We start from the raw sequence: 16,708 nt of genomic DNA on the forward strand, positions 1-16,708 counted from the left end.
CTCCAGCTTATCAGTGCCTGCCTTGAAAGCCAAGGGAGCTTGAGTAATTGCCAGGTAGCAATGTGGTCTCACAATGGCTCGTCAAGGCCGACGTCTTTTCAGACGTGAAGCGCGTGTCTCGGTGGCTTGAGCATCAGGCTGTTCGTGTTAAACAAAGCCACACCACAACCAAATGTACTACGGTATAAGGCCCGAGCACACAGCGAAGCCCACATCTCTCGCTCTCTAGACAGCCGCGACGGCCGCTGAATTGTCATAGTCAGTAGCACGGCCGCTAGATAAAAAAATTACTCCATCTCCCGCTAAAGGGAACCATGTGTGGATGCGAAGCAGCGGGGAGATGGTTAGCTTGTGCGGGAGATGGTTTCGCGGCAGCGGCCCGAGCGCTCATCCCGGCGCTGCACAGGAAAGAGAATGAGGCGCGCGCGCTCCGTCATTATCATACCGCGGAACTACCGTGGCGCCCCCAGTGGAGTGTGCAGCTGTCGTACCACCTGTCGAGCGCGCCGCTCCAGATTCCTAGAGGAGAGAAAGGGTGGGAGCGTAGGAGAGGTGAGAGAGGGGGAAGGGACGCGCATGCACTGTGGGGGTGTGGAACGCGGGAGCGACGGATAGAGCCGCCGGCAAGAAATGCTTCGCATTTAAAAAGGTGCGGCCTGCCGTGTCAGGCGGGCTGCAACGGGATAGAATATCTCAGCCCTAGTTGAATTCTCGGCCGCTTGGCTGGGCTTAACGGCACTAGCTGATGGGGTTCGGACGCGTCAGCTACCACACGTGACGGCGTTCCAAGCGCGTCCCTGACGAATTTTCTGTGCCGATGCCCGGCTTTTTTCTGCTTTCTTTATGTCACCGGCGGGTGCGCAGCGGCAGATGACACTGTTTTCGATGCACGCGGCAGGTCGCACCTTTTTTTTAATCGAGCGGCCGTATCAATAGTGTCTCCAAGTGGTAGGGGTAGGCGATAATGTATCCAAAGACATAAACCCAGATGTTCCTTTCCCGCTAGACGTGAACTCAGCAGAATAGGGCCGACGCCCAGGAACCCTGGGCAACCACATCCTCCAACTAACCGTGGCTTACACTCGCAAGCCCGCCAGCGTTGGAACAGCCCAGGTAGGGGCGTGGAATTATTCAGAGACGGGATAAATCCGGAGATCACCATCAAGAACATATATGACTCGCTCAAGAAAGTCCTCGACACGTCGGAACCCGAAACGAAGGGAATACGGCTGAATGACGTAGCGCCAGCCGTCCACACACACCTCATCCACCTGTGGGAAGCCATAGCAGCTCTCCTGAAGAGATGAAAGAGACAGAAGCTAAACAGGAAAAAAAAACGAATCGCCCCCCCATCCCCCACCGAGCTAGCACATGCATACGCGGAGATGATGATGATAAAAACTTTTATTGAAAATAAGAAAGTAAACCTTGGGTTACGGGAAGATATGGTCAGGTCCCTAGTCCGGGACACCGTTGGCAAAAGCCGCTGCCCGTGCTCTTTCGATGAGGGCTCGTTGCTCCTCGAGGTCCGAGCTAGACAGGGCCGCCTCCCAGTCCTCCCACGTTGGCTGATTTATTATGGCAATACTGCTATTTTTCTGACAAGCCCATACCATATGGTATAAGTCTGCCTTTTGGCCACAAAATTTGCACTGCGCCGAAAGAGACTCGGGCTCTATGGCGTGAAGCTTAGATGGATTATTAAAAGACATAGTTTGTAGCCGACGGAGGTGACACTCTTCTGATTTATTAAGACCCCTAGCGGGCCCCGGCAGTGTCTGCCTCTCAAGGCGCAGATGCTGTAGTATCTCCGAGTATGTTGTTAACGGAGAGGGGGAGACAAAGTCAGCAAAGGAGGACGTAGAAGGATCCCGGGGAAGAAAAGCTCGGGCTGAAGCATGTGCACGCTCGTTTCCCTCAACCCCCTCGTGACCTGGTACCCATATCAGCTGCTTAGGTGCAGCGCGAGTCTTAGCTTGACTAAGAATTTTGCATGCCAGCGGCGTGATCCTACCACGCATATAGTTTCTATAAGCCGCCTGCGAATCTGTAATAATGTATTCTGACGCGGAGTGTGTCGCGGAAGACAGAATAGGAAGACAGAACTGGCACCAATTCTGCGACAAACGCCAGGAAATCCTGAGCACAAATATAACGTGGCACCTCCTACGCTCCCTTCTCCACAACGCCCCTACAAGGACGCAGCAGCGACTCCACCTCTGTAGGTGCTGTCGACAACCACGCCGGATCGGAGGAGAATATACTTCGAGAAATTCAGAAGCTGTAATGTGACCACCCGTTAATACGACGGCACACGGCAAAGTCTACGGCGGGAAACTTGAACCTGAACTTCATCAACCCTTCACGCAGGCTGAACTGTCGGTAGAACTATCGATGCTCACCAAAAACACCAGCCTGGGCAAAGATCGGATCATCAACAAGCATCTCGGGAAGCCACCGGAAGCCTACTCCAGTACTTCAATGCATGCTAGGAGAAAGGAGAGCTACCACCTGACTGGAAGCACTCAGATATGACCATGATCCCAAGACCAAAGAAGCACCTCAGCATCGAGAACTTGCGCCCAATTTACCTTACCTTGTGCGTAGCGAAACTTTTCGAGCACATAATACACAACCGGCTAACCTCATAGTTTGAAGACAACAAATATTTTTCGAACACAATGTTTGGATGTTCAATGCAAGACGTTTTCCTTGTACTCAGGAAGACTTCATCGACCACCTCAACATCAGAAACAAATCCTTGATCCTAGCCCTCGAACTAACGGGAGCCTTTAACAACGTCAGTCACCAACCTTTCCTCTGTAACCTCGAAGACCTGCGCTGCGGTTCTCGGACATACGACTATGTGATGAATTTCCTCCCCGACTAGACGGCCACAATAGGAATTTACAACCTCCGCAGCGACAGCTCCCGACTACCGAGCAAAGGCACTCCGCAGGGTTCCGTCATATCACGGTTGCTCTTCAACGTCACCACGATCAAGCTACCCAGCCTCCTCGACGCCATACCAGACCTGCGACACGCTTTTTACGCACATAATATCACGTTGTGGACAAAGGCCTCAATGAACAGAACGCAAGAAACACGCCTACCGGAAGCAATAAATACCATTGAGATTTTCTTGCAAAAATGCGGCTTCCGCTGTGCTACCGAGAAGTCGGAACACCTCGTCCTCAAGTCAAGAACGAGAGGCAGATCATCCGGCTACGATGAACCTGATCCCAGCGTCACCCTCAATGGAATGCCCATCCCAGAGGTTGAAACCCTACGAGTTCTAGGGCTACACATCCACAAAGACGGGTCATGAGTGGCCATCCTCTCGCGACTACAGCGAACGATATCACATCTCACGCATCTCGTCAGGAGAGTTGCAAGCCATAGAAGCGGCCTTAAAGAACAATACACGCTACGCGTGATGCAAGCCCTGCTCCCCAGTTGAATAACATACGGCACGCCCTATACCTGAGGCTGAAGAATGCAGAGGTAGAAAAACTCAACGCCATCAAAATCGCAAAGCGCAAAGCCACCAAAATCGCCGTGGGGCTCCCATCCACGGCTTCGAGTACGAGACTTCTCAAGATGGGCGTACACAACACCTGGCAAGAATTGGCTGAAGCTCAAAAAGCCAATCAATTAGAACGACTGAAGCTCGCGCCCATCGGCCGATCAGTGCTTCAAAAGCTAAGCTACCGCGAATCCTTTATAGCCGCCACACACCGAAAAGAAAGAATTCTCCCGAACATCCGCGAATCCCTGTGCATAGCGCTAATCCCACGCAACTTGCACCCCACGTACCCCAAGGAAAGAAGACAAGCCCTAGTGGATACCCTACGTCGAAGACACAGGCAAGGTCCGGACGCTATATACCCCCACGCAGCTAAATGCCCGCGAGGAAACGCTTACGCCCTGAGCGTCATAGATTCCCAGAGCAGAGAGCTAGCGTCTGCCGCAGTCCGCGCACAATGCCTGAGACTGCAGAAGAGGTGGCGATCGCCCTAGCAACTACCACGGGCATGGACACAGCTGTCGTGTTTTGCGATCTCAAGCAGCTGTCAGAAACTACGCTAACGGTCGCCTGTCGTCATAAGCACGGGAGATCTTGAAGCGCCGAAGTACTCCGATCACGCACACCCGTGTGACATGGGTTCCTGGACACGACGGGCTAGAGAGGAAGGAAGCGGAATACGCCGCTGCCCGCGATCACGCTTGCCGGGCCAGCCCTTCGTAATATCGGGATTCCCGGCCTGCGTCAGCGGTAGCAGACGCCATACCCATCACCTACTCAGCGATCCTTCAACATCACAGGCTGGAACGCAGGGTGTACCCACCGCCTCACCCGAAACTCGAAAAAGAAGAAAGCACCACACTCGGAAGACTACAGAGTAACATACCTACGGAATATTCACGCATAGACTCTACTCAACGCTACAAGGATACATCTGCCCAATGTGCGGCGTACCAGACACGTTGGCGAACGTGATCCTGATGATGATGATGATAAGTGGTTCTTGAGGGAAAGGGAAAGGTTGGCGCTATCTTCTGCAGCCCTTGAGGGAGCACGGCTCAGCGCCAACGGGGAGGGGTAGGTGGGAGCGAAAGAAGGGATAGATCCTCGAGTGCCCATGGCATCTAGACAAAGACGCATCACCCTCACCGAAAGACTGTAACGGCGGACAAGATAGCGAAGACATCATCGAAACGTGGGAGTCCATAATAATCTCCTGGGATCTGGAACGACAACGACACCTCGTCGCCAGGGCCAAGGAGGTAGGGAAGGCCAGAAGTTTCCTGGAATGAGGAGACGTCCCACCAAGAGTAGAACAGGGGCTTGCCCGAGATACTGTTTCGACAATAAACGTACATTCCTCTTCCTTCTTCCATTCAATTAAATGTTTTGCATTAATATATATATATATATATATATATATAGAAACTTTATTTGGCTGGTAAATATTTCAAGGAGCGGTGGTAGGAGCCCCTCAGTCCAGGGACCCACTGGTCTCTGCCGCCTGCCCGACCTGGCTAATTAAGGACTTTTATCCTGCCAAGTCGGAACGGGCGAGCTGTGCCTCCCACTGCTCAATTGTCATATTATTAGATGGCCTATGATGGTGCTTAATACACTCCCAGGTCACATGTATTATTGTAGGTATGCCACCGCACCAACGGCATGTGGCCCTATAGCGGGTGGGATACATGGCATTTAGAAGTTTTAGATGGGGGAATACCCCGGTCTGTATTCTGCGCCAATCGGCGGCCTCTTCCCTGCTAAGTTGTGGGTGATAAATTATCTGTTTGCTCTTTTTTTAATATTAATTTTTTACAGTGTACGACAAAAACATGGATATGTGCTCATGTGATAGCGCTACCTGACGGAGTAAATTGCTCGCGCGCGAAAGAAAGTGACTGCTCTTTCAATGCTAGGTGTGTCAGTGCACGCAGATCAGCCGCGCTTTCCGCATTGCGATTCACGGCAAAATCCCGTAGACGGCTTTGCGTACCGTTCCAGGGCGCGACACCAACATGGACGAACGTTATCATTCTTCCGCGCTTCAATTCGCGAGGCTGCACCCTCGAACGAATTAGGCCTTGCAGTACCGCACGGGTGAACATGCACCTCGTATCGTTGCGCGGTGAGTCGAACGTCTTCGACGACTGAGGGTGTCTCATCGATGGACTACTACTGTGTTTAGGCTGTCTGGTATAGCATAACAACACCAATAACGAAACGCTTAACCTTGCACTCGGCCGCGCAACACTTGAAACAGCGAAGCTGGGCGATCGTAGCCCAGCATTTTCGGGAAGTGTGCGCAAACTTTTCATCTTAATATTCACGATGATGATAATTTCTTCTCGCGCGTCTCGGATTTCAGACCATTACTGCCCGTTGCATAGCGCAGCTTGCAACACCCACACCGCATTGCAATGTCGATACCGCGTTCCACCGCGTTGCAATGCCGACAACGCGTTCCAGCAGACCCGCGCCGTGAATGCGTCTCTCTCTCGCTCTTATTTTCTTTATCTCTCTTCCTAGCATAGCGCACAAAAACTCTCCTTCCACTCGCAAAGCACGAGTGTGCGAATGCGCCAGCTGTGGACGAAGACGACGACGCTCCAACGCAATCATATATATGGTTCGCATAAATGCATGTTCTGCAAGCGTGGCTATATAGTGGCTCACTAGTCGAGCGACGCTGACGGACGCGTGACGCACGCGTGCATCATGGGCTCCCTAGGAGCGGCTTTAGCGGCCCAGCCAGGCCGCGATATCAGGAGCAATGAAAAGCCTGGCGAGGAATGTGAAATGGTTGTTCCGCATCTGCCTTCAGGTCGAGTGTTCTGAACACGGTATTTTTGCATGGTGATATCAGAGCCAGGCCATATCGCGTCGAATATTTTCGTGATGCGTTGGCCGGTCATTACTGCCGGATGTGGTAGCCCTTGGGGCATATCAGATGAACCACCTGTGGTCAGTTACTTTCAACGGCGAAGAAGCGAAGACAAAGATTCTGCAGGCTGAAGCGTTTAATGTGAAATACCACTGCTGCGTCGTCATTGACCCGACCAACCAAGGTGTCAGGCTGAAGCTATTTTGGCTAGAGAGCCTACATTCAAGCGCTTTTTAAAACCGCGCTTGCATGTAGGCTCCTTAGTTCTGGCTTCTTCACGGCGTGCAGGACGACGACGTGCGAGCGGCATTGGCGGCGCTCGGAAAGGTAACAGAAATCTCCCGTGATAAGTGGAAGCTTAAAGGCTGCGTCGACAAAGCTTCAACAACACGGTCAGTTACTCTTAAACTGATGGTTGGCGTTACCATTGAAGACCTGCCTCATCAACTGCGTGTTGCTGAAGACGTCGCTTTCGTACATCTTCCTGGTAGAGCCCCGCTCTGCCTCCGGTGCCGTGGCACCGGACACATACGCAGATACTGTCGAGTGCCACGTTGCGGGCTCTGCCCTCGTTTCGGCCACGACGAGAACCAGTGTGTGTGGACCTGCGCTAACGTTACGGGCCAGGTGAGCAGAGACGAGGCTGCCGAACACATCATTGACGAAGTAGACGCGGTCGAGGCAAGCCGTGGAAGTGGTGTAGATGATGCGACCAAGGAATCAACTTCCAAGGAAACCGCAACCCTTGAGGAAACTAACCTAGGCAGTATTGATGCAACTCAGCCGGTCGGCGCTTCAGGGCCAGTGTAATCGGCAAACGAAACGGACAGCGTTAGTGCTGTAAGTCTATAAACGACTGGGCAGCAGTGCGACAACTTGGAGGACACTCACGCCGAGATGCCCGCAGCTTCACGCTTACCAGTGAAGCGGGCACACGAAGCTTCAGACAACCAGGAATCAAGGCCGGATGGTGAACGCAGCGAGGAGCCTCCGCGGAAGTCACCCCCAGCGCGCCACCGGCCGTTCAAGCTCAAACCGAACGTGCCACCGGACTGTAGGATTGCCTCTGCTTTGCCTCCGCCCTAGCGGAGGCTCTTCCTGCCACAATGGCACAATCCCGGTCTTTGATCGGTGCAACACCAAGCTCCAGCGCCAGTACGAATGTGGATTACCCGTGGTTGACGCGTGAGTAGACAGATCGGCGACCGCCAACCCCTTAGATGGCTACCAACCTCGCGACTAGTTTACGTGTGGCTATACTTTATGTAAGAGGCCTGTCTGTGTGCAGAAAACAACCACAAATGAGCCGTCTTCTGCTAGAAAACGAAATTTATTCGCTGGCGCTTCAGGAAACCAAAATTGAAGGCGAATAACAGACAGACAGAATGGCAGAAGTCTATCGCAGCAGATACATTGTTTGCGTGTCGTGCTGTTGGTGGGGCGGGTGGATGTGTGATTTTTGTAAGATACGCTATTGGCACTGTTGATGCTGTGTTTTCATGTGACAGTGGACGTCTCGTGATATGCGATCTTAAATCGGCTGGAGTGGCTTGGCGTATGTGTATACGCTCCGAATGTGATACATGAAAGAGATAATTTTTTTCTCCATGTCAAATTATTCCTACTGACTGAAAGGCGTGTAAAAATGCTTGGCGACTTCAATTGCGTCTGCAGACCAGAGGACAGGACAACAAACCGGTTTTTTCGTGACAAGAGCGCTGAGTTAGCTACATAAATTGTAAGTGAGCCTGAGCTTGAAGATGTAGGCTTGATATCGACGCATAAAGGCCAGGCGAAGTACATTCACTTTCAAGGTAGTAGTCATGCTAGATTGGATCGTATATATTGCTACGAGAGAGACATCCAGCCTGGGGCAGACGACGAAGAAGACGGTTCGGTCGCGATGGAGAGCGGCTGAAGCAGTCCAGCCGAGGGAGCGGCAGGACTTTTCCGACGTTTGCATTTGTCGCAGGAGGTCACGTAACGTCGAACAGACCGGGCGAGACCGCGCCAAAAGAAGCGGCGCCAGACACGGTCGTACGTGCGGGACACACCAAGGTGACCAGCAATTTGTTTGTCGTGAATCTCGCGCAGTATTGTTGAACGCAGCTGTTTAGGCACAACGAGAAGCAGCTCAGGGCCATCTGATTGGACGTTACGACGGTAAAGTGTGCCATTCACGAGGACGAACATGCGCAGTGAGGCGTCGTTAGGTGCGGATTCCAGCCGATCAATGAGCGATCGCAAAGAAACATCACGGCGTTGTTCTTCACCAATCTGGAGAAACTGAGACATAGACATAACGCAGGGGTTAGGTTCGATGTCCGGTCCCTCTGGTTGGTCAACAGGGTAGCGGCATAAGCAGTCCGCGTCCAGATGGAGGCGGCCAGACTTGTAGGTAACTGAGTAAGAGTACTCCGGAAGGCGCAGCGCCCAACGACCAAGTCGTCCGGTAGGGTCCTTCAGTGAAGAAAGCCAACAGAGAGCGTGATGACCGGTGACAATGCGGAAAGGGCGGCGATACAAGTAAGGACGGAATTTCGAAACCGCCCTGACAAGGGCAAGACATTCCCGTTCCGTAATAGAGTAATTGCGTTCAGGTTTCGATAGGAGACGACTTGTGTACGCAATAACCCGGTAAACGCCTCGTTGGCTTTGGGCTAAAACTGCACCGATGCCGTGACCACTAGCATCTGTGCGCACTTCCGTGGAAGCAGCTGGACCAAAATGGGCAAGAATAGGTGGAGTCCTTAGGGCGGCGATTAGCTCAGACAAGGCGTCAGCTTGTAGAGGACCCCAATAAAACGGGACGTCTTGTTTGAGAAGGTCAATGAGTGGACGTGCGAGCGCCGCAGTTTTTCACAAAACGGCGAAAGAAGGAACAAAGCCCCACGAAACTACGAACGTCATGGACAGACCGTGGAACGGGGAAGTTCGTGACAGCGCGTACCTTCGCTGGGTCCGGTCGGACACCGGAAGCGTCAACGAGGTGGCCCAGGACCGTAATTTGACGAAGAGCGAAGTGGCACTTCGAGGAATTTAGCTGGAGGCCAGCTCATCGAAAGATTGCTAGAATGGTCGAAAGCCGCTCAAGGTGTGTTGCGAAAGTGGGGGAGAAAATTATCACATCGGCCAGGTAACATAAACACGTCGACCATTTAAATCATTGAAGCAGTGTGTCCATCATTCTCTCAAACGTGGCTGGTGCGTTGCAGAGACCAAAAGGCATGACCTTGAATTGGTAAAGGCCGTCAGGGGTCACGAAGGCGGTCTTCTCGCGATCCATGTCGTGTACAATGATTTGCCAGTAGCCAGATCGAAGGTCCAGGGATGAAAAGAAGGTGTTACAATGGAGGCCGCCGAGAGCGCCGTAAATACGTGGAAGAGGGTACACGTCCTTCTTTGTGACACTGTTCAGGTGCCGATAATCATTGCAAAACGTCAGGAGCCGTCTTTCTTCTTTACTAATACGACGTGGGAGGCCCAAGGACTAGATGATGGTTCGATGATGTCCTTCGCCAGCATTTTAGCCACTTCTTTTTGAATCACTTCGCGCTCTGATGCGGACACACGGTAAGGTCGACGGTGAATGGGCAAACAGTCGCCAGTGTTGATTCGGTGGGCGACAATCTTAGTCTGGCCCATGGGTCGATCACAAAGGTCGAAAATGTCGCTGTATGAGGCCAAACCCCGGCGAAGAGCGTCGGCCTGGTCAGGCGAAAAGTCTGATCCAATCATGTTACGAAAAATGCTGTCGTCGGAACTTGGTGACGGGGAAACTGCAGCTTCCTCAGGTGCAGTTATGGCGACAACCTCGACGTCATGGTCTGTTATAGCGGTGAGGTGGGCAAGCGGCATCGTGCAGGGCAACACTTGGGGGGTCAGACCAAAGTTTAGTGGCGGGCGGAACACACAGTTATCATCTAATGTGGCGATGGTATGCGGCACAGTAACATTGCGCGAATATGTTCCTATCGAATGTTCACTTTTATGTCCTGACTATCCGAGGATCTATGGAAGTTTCAGTGACCACTGTCTAGTCATTGTTGCAAATGGTAGAAGAAAATAGCTACGAAGTTTAATTGGGACTTATGGAAGTTTAATGATAAACTACTGGAAGATAAAGAGCACGTGACCGAAGTCGAGGATTATATAGTGAACATGCTGCGAAGCGAGTTAGGAAGTTTCATTAAAGTATGGGAACAGTTGAAATGCGATATTGCAATAGCTGCGATTGAGAGATCATGTACGCTTCGGCGGAAAGTAAAAGAACAAGAAAAAGAACTTTACAGTGCCCTAAATTTTATGTTTAGTAGGGGGTGTTACAAACCGGCATTATTCACAAAAGAAATTAGAGAGACAAAAACTAAGCTCGAGGCAATAGACGATAAAACGTATCGAAGTGCGGTGATAAGGGCGCGTAAAGAAAGACTATGGCTCGGGGAGACGGCCACCAAACGGGCGCTTGGTGATGAAAAAAAGGGACGCATTGTCGAAAGAGATAAAAGAAATATGCTATCAAAACGAAGTCACAAATCGAAGTGAAATAATCGAGCAGGCGTTCGTCGAATATTGCAGAGATCAATTCAATTTGAAAATACCGAATACTGAATGCCTCAGAGCAGAATTTATATCGCTGATGCTGAGACTAGACGACGACCTTGTGCATCGCCTTGAAGTTCGAATTACAGTAGACGAAATTGAAACAGCGATTCGGGAACTAAGTTCAAACAAGTCTCCTGGGCTCGCTGGTCTCGGGGCTCGCTAGTCTCGGGGCATCTAAATATAAAGCCTTTAGAACAGAAATGACAGTCGCCCTTGAACCACTGTTTAGCGAATGCTACAAAAATTAAAAAAAACTCCACCATCGTTTCGAGACGGTCGAACAATACTTGGAGAACACCGGACTGACCTGCTCCGCAGAAAAGTCTGAACTGTTAGTTTACAGACCTACGCGAAGAGGCCGCAAGCCGAACGGCGAGACGGACGACGAGGATCCCGGTAGGGACATACGACTAACGACGTCCGACGGGCGCCCCGTACCCAGGGTAGATAGCATGCGGGTTCTGGGCTTATACATCGCGGCCAACGGACATAATGGCGAGACCATCAGGAGACTGGAAGGCGCGGTTGCACAGACCGTCAGGTTACTCAGAAGCATATCCAACAGACGCAGCGGGATGAAAGAAGGTAGCATGATCAGACTAGTTCAGGCCTTCGTAATTAGCCGAATAACGTACGTGGCACCATACCTCAATTGGCACCTTGCGGAGAAGACAAAGATGGAATGCTTAATCAGAAAGGCTTACAAACAGGCAATAGGGCTACCGATCAACACAAGCACGAACAGGTTACTGGATCTAGGTCTACATAATACGCTGGGGGAATTGATAGAGGCACAGAACATAGCGCAATACGAACGCCTTTCCAAGAGCAGGACGGGCAGATACATATTAGAAAAGTTAGGCATCGGGTATCACGCTCAACACGGCATCAAAGTCGACGTACCCAGCAGCCTCAGGGACAAGTTGGTCGTCCCTCCGCTACCAAAGAACATGCACCCGGAATACCACAGGGGTAGAAGAGAAAAGAGAGCGCAGGACGTTCAGAGGAAGTACGGCAAATGTGAAGACGCGGTGTTCGTGGACGCGGCCAGGTACGCGCACAGGCGCGCCTTCACGGCCGCGGTGGTAGATCACGAGAACACTTGCAAAACTAGTGTCACGGTACGCACGGTGCACGCGGAAACAGCGGAGGAGGTAGCCATCGCGCTAGCGGTGGCCACCACCGAGGCCGAAGTGATCATCAGCGACTCCCAGACGGCAATTCGCAACTACGCCAACGGCCGCATCTCCCCCGAGGCGTTACGAATACTACTCGCGGGCAAAACCGGGAATAAGGAAGTTTACATCGTATGGGCACCAGCCCACACCACATCACTCGCCGTCAACGAGGCGGCTCGAGGGCTTACGAACCGAGCCGCCAACCACACTACCGCCGCCTCGGCCACGAAGTCTGGTGAGGGGTGGAAGTGGGAGGATCGCCTGACGAGTTTTAGAGATATAACGCAACACTACAGACTGGCGAGGTGCAAATTTCCGCCACCACACCAGAAACTGAACAAGAGACAGGCGGTCGCATGGCGACAGCTGCAGACAAGAACGTTTGTAAACCCGGTGATCTTGAATCTCTGTTACCCAGAGCTTTATTCGTCCAACCAATGCAAGTTTTGTGAGGCCAGGGCAACCTTGGAACACATGTTATGGGAGTGCAAACGAGGGGGGGGGGTTCCAGACGGGGACGCAGCCTCGATCCAAACGCGCTGGGAGACTACGCTGCTCAGCTCCGCCCTCGAAGACCAACTCTGGGCCGTCCAGCGGGCCGAGGAAGCCGCCAGAGCTCAAGGGCTCCTGGCCGACACCTAGGCAGGGGTACTCGCCCAAATCCCCGAATAACTCGCCGGTTTATAAATAAAGTTATCATTCATTCCACCATCGTTTCGAACGTCGCACGTAATACTAATTCTTAAAACGAATGATCCGAGTAGGTTACAGTTTCTAGAATCATACTGTCCCATTAGCTTAACGAATGTGGACTACAAGATCTACATGAAGGTTTTAGCTTGACTTCTTCAAAGCTTAATTAAGTCACTTGTAGGTCCACATCAGACTTGCGGTATAATAGGCAGGACACAATAATTATCAATGTTCATATAGCTAGAAATGTCCTTGAATGCTGCGACGCAATGCATGGGCGCGTGGCCATGTTGCAATTAGATCTACACAAGGCGTTCGATAAAGTTGTACACGAGGCTTTGTTCTCATTATTTGATCATGTCAATGTTGGAACCGTTATTACAGAAGGCGTTAAAATGGTGTACAATGGCTGTAGTGCGAAGCTGGTAATAAATCGACAGTTAAGCATACCTTTGCAGTCATCTGTGAGACAAGGCTGTCCTTTATCTCCCCTGCTTTTCGCCTTCTACCTCGAGCCCTTTTGTTTGCGACTGCTTACAAGACCAAACATCCAGAGGTACACTTTTTATGAAACTGCAGTTCGAGTTTTAGCATACGCTGATGATGTATCAGTGTTTTGTACGGACCATGAAAGCGTTGAAAAAGTTGTAAAGGAGACTGAAAAATTTTGTAATGCAAGTGGAAGTGCTATTAGCTGGACTAAGTGTTTTGGCTTTTGGCACGGGAGATGGCAATACACGCCGAAGATGTTTTGTAAAATGCAATGGGGGTTAACACCGGGTAGCTACCTAGGTGTTCCACTCGAACACTACTGTGAGACCAAAGAATATTGAGCAAACGAAGTAGTGCGAGTGAAAGCTCAGACTGGCAAATGGTGAGGGCATACATTTTTAATGTTTGCAAGAGCGACTGTGTGCAATTTGTTTTTATTCGCTAAAATCTTTTACGTGATGCAAGCGTTATGTTTGACGAGGATGTCCGTGCAAAAGCTGCGTAAAGTATTCGGGACGTTTATTTGGGCGTCAACAGGGAAACGTACAAGCCGTAGCAATTTGTTTCATAAAGGGGCGAATGGAAGGTTAGGGTTGTCACATTTGTTCCTCAAGCAAATCGTAACCAGGTTCTTTTTTTTGCGAGACCAAAAGGATGCTTTTCTGAGAAAAATGGTTCAAGTACGATTACGATATTCTTTGCCTGATTATGTAGTGTCGTCCATGTATACGAGGCCAATGGCATTAAGTGGGTTTTTGCGCAAAGTGGTCGCGCCTTTTGATATACTTAAGACGAGATTTTCAAGTGAATATCCGGCCGCAGTTACTCGTAAGGAATTGTACAGAGAACTTGCTGACGCATTCTTGCCTGTCCCTTTGTATCATACAGTATTTGTTTCGGTACGTTTCCTGCCATACGGTGAATCAGGGAGAGTGACCTGTGATCTGTTAATGCTTCTGTGCACGCATATCGTGTCGAGAACGCGTATGGATGTGAAGCATGACCATATTGTAGTGACCCATGCTCAACAGTACTTTAATGAAAGTGTGTTATACAGACGTGAATTTTTCCGTGCACAAAGCGATCCTCCCGATTAGTTACCTGTTTTGTACAAACTGACCACGCTAAATCATTTTTATCACAACACACTGGTCAGACACTGAGTAGTGCTTTGATGCTCATGTAACCTTTTACAATGTATCTTCTTTTGCCAAGCCGGTAATAAAGGGGAAAAAAAGCTATATACCGTAGTGGTTACGACGCTCGCCTGTGACCGTGGGAAGGCGGGTTCGAATCCCGCTTCGGCAAGAAAGTTTATTTTCTTTTATTTCTTGATAGTTTTTTGATACGAACCACAGACCGCAACTTACGGCTTGCTAAAAAAGCTTCGCTGTTAAATGACCCTTCTCGATCTTTGCAGCGCACTGAAGTGTAATGTCTCTTAAGAGCTAAGCAACCCTACATACGATATGAAATCGACAGTGATAAGTCCGAACTTACCCGTTTCGGATAAATGTTGAAAGTGCCTGCATCATGCTGCTGCTCAGTGCCTTATCTTGCGAGTTTCCGATGTCATGTTGAATCGGCGTGCCGAATAAAAAGTCCACGTCCTCCAAACGGGATGGTCCGCTTTGGCCCGCGAACCTTGAAAACGTGGGCTGCGAGTATGTGCGGGACACTGGCATGTCAAGACAGCTAAAAATAAAAGAGTACGTGACTCGTGTCGTTCGTGAAAAATGGGCAGCGCATGGCTTTAATGATATACGAACACATTAACAGCGCACGCGCTGTGTACCGGCTGTTATAAATCGTCATTTAGCTCCAACGATATTGCTCGTTTTTATGCTTCCCTATAAAAATGCATCGACTATTTTACCTGCTATAGGAGTGATTCTCCGTAAACGTATTGTTGGCTAGTTCTCGATAGTTCAAAAATGAGTTTTTATGCTTGTGACTATCTGCGAGCCCGAGCTCATAAAACTGACACGTATTCGTTGTTTTCCGTGCCCAACTCCTCGGAATCAACGGCAATCAAAAACAATTAAAATTTGTTGCTAATCTTGTCATCATAATCTGTAAAGGAACTCAGACACTATCAATCTAGCGACTAGATGTACTTGTCTGGGTTACTTTTCTTTTGTTTAATGCGAAAAATGAAAAGCAACCTCTGTAGTAAGATAATAAGTGCTGGCTGCCTATAAACAACAGATATCATAATTAGGGCACCTAGCCAAAAACACAGCTTACTTCAATAACACACAAAAACAAGCGACATCCAACTGTCCCTTTGTAAAAAAAAAGTTCCAGATACTCCGTGTCCATGTGGGCTGTCTGTAGCCCCTATGCGCTTCACAGCACTCTGCTCCTTCTAAATTGTATTTGAGCTGCCCTACAGACGAAATGCAATTGGAAATTCATGCATGTAGGATGCGCCAGAGCATGCGCTACAACATTAACATGTGATCGAAAGCTGTCGCTACGCAAATGTAGGCAGCTGCTCCTGTGCTTGATAATTTTATCGATACTCCACCAAGGAGTAGCGTCCGTCTATATGCTAAAGCGTGTCTCGCGTAACCTGTTGCTTTTGATACCTATAGCTGCGTAAATACAGCTTATCTTTAAGGTGCTGCCAATCATACCGTAAAGTTCAAGACGAGGCCTCCGAATCACGCGCAGTACTGCTAACAATGATGTTTAACAGATGATGCCAATTTCTAATTATAATTTTTAATAGACCAATAAGGTAAATATGCCGAATGTGTCAGATGGGCATTAGAAAAGAACACTTGCAACACTGACATCATTGTGTCTGCTTTAGGTTTGATTGAAACGCAAAATAGTAAAAAGGATTGGGAAATAAAGCTGGACAAAACGACAACTTTCCGCAGGTGGGAGACGAACCCCCATATTCGACATTACTTGTGCACTGCTTTAACAAATATCATATGATCTTCATTGTGGCGAAAGACAGCTGTAAAACGAGCGCAAACAGTTGTCAGCTGCTCGGCAGCGAGCTTTGTTTCCTGCATTCTCACCGATGACTAGTTTATTGTGCCGAGTAAGAACGTCGTAGAAATATTGACATTATTATATATAATTATTACGCTGTTTCAACAGGATATCATGATCTTGTTACCCTACATTTGAACAGTCTGACCTCTTTCCCAATATTTGTGGCCCCCACCGGAATGATGCGAAACATTATTCGTAGCTAACGCCGTTTATGCCCTATAGGACACTGAAGCATTCACTGGCTGTGCGAAAACCAAGTGAAAATATTTTGTATATTTAAAGTTATTTTGTTTTTATTCATTACTTATTGTTAGCAGC

Source organism: Dermacentor silvarum, chromosome 3 (assembly GCF_013339745.2).
Source record: "Dermacentor silvarum isolate Dsil-2018 chromosome 3, BIME_Dsil_1.4, whole genome shotgun sequence".
NCBI lineage: Eukaryota > Metazoa > Arthropoda > Arachnida > Ixodida > Ixodidae > Dermacentor > Dermacentor silvarum.